A 1,133-nucleotide genomic window follows, 5' to 3' on the forward strand; every position below is an offset into this window, starting at 1 on the left:
TAGATGATAAATCTATCAATGATCACCTTTAACAAAAAGAAAAATATATTAATTATAAATACAATCGAATGAGATACAATAGCTTAACATAAATCGTCCAATTCGTAGATGCACTTTTCAAATTGAATTTTCTATTTATTTTTATCAAATCTATATTTAAAGTTGCAATAAAATTAAATTTAAAGGCTTGATTTTAAATTTACAAAAAATAAAAAAAAATAAAAAGTAAAAGTACAAATATTAGGTGGACCGGAAAGTAACGTCGCTTTCTAACCTTACATTCACACGAATAAATTTCTAACAAATTTATATTTTTAATCAATAATATAATCAACTTTGTTATGAACAACCTTTCTTCATCTAGTATGCAAATTTTTAATATCAAATTGATAAAAATCAATCGGTTTTTGATAAAAATATACAAAATTTGACATATGTAGAAACGACATTATTTTCCGGTCCACCTAATATTAAGTTACCAGAGAAAATAATATCTATTAATTATTATAGCTAATACTTTTAAACTGCATTATATAGAAAAGAAAAAATTACAAATTTAATAAAATATGATCAAAGTAAAAAATCTTAAAGACAAAAAAAAGGGAGATTACTTTAATATTTGAAAGACAATAATTGGGTTTCAAAATGTAATAAAAATGGAATTTAAATATTTTTACTCGAGTTAATTAAACACGTATGCATCTTTTTGACGATATAGACACGAATTTAGTGTCCCAAGAAGACAAAATGGTCCATCATCTCCAATTACAACTAGATATTAATGACGAGCAAAGAAGTAAAACAATAAAATATAAAATATGACTAGAGAGCCATTCTCTGAAGGTTCGAACTTGCTGTTGAACCTTTGAAAATAATTCAATAGCCTGTAGTTGCCCTTTTGAGCCACAATTAAGTGGAGGCCTCTTCGGCATTAAGCCTCTTCTTTCTTCATTCCATGAAAACTGCATTTGGACATTTCCTACGTACGAGCAAGATAAGATCTTTCATACAAGTTTTGCAAATGAACTCTTATTTTGTTATGATTCTAATTCTCAATGATTACAAAATTAATTTACATTTCGCGTTCAATTTTCTAGCTCGTGGACCATCAATGAACTTAGAGTTCATTAATC

The sequence above is a fragment of the Polistes dominula genome, unplaced genomic scaffold (genome assembly GCF_049000335.1).
Source record: "Polistes dominula isolate Pdom_NZ unplaced genomic scaffold, Pdom_raw_medaka contig_26, whole genome shotgun sequence".
In the NCBI taxonomy this organism is placed as follows: domain Eukaryota; kingdom Metazoa; phylum Arthropoda; class Insecta; order Hymenoptera; family Vespidae; genus Polistes; species Polistes dominula.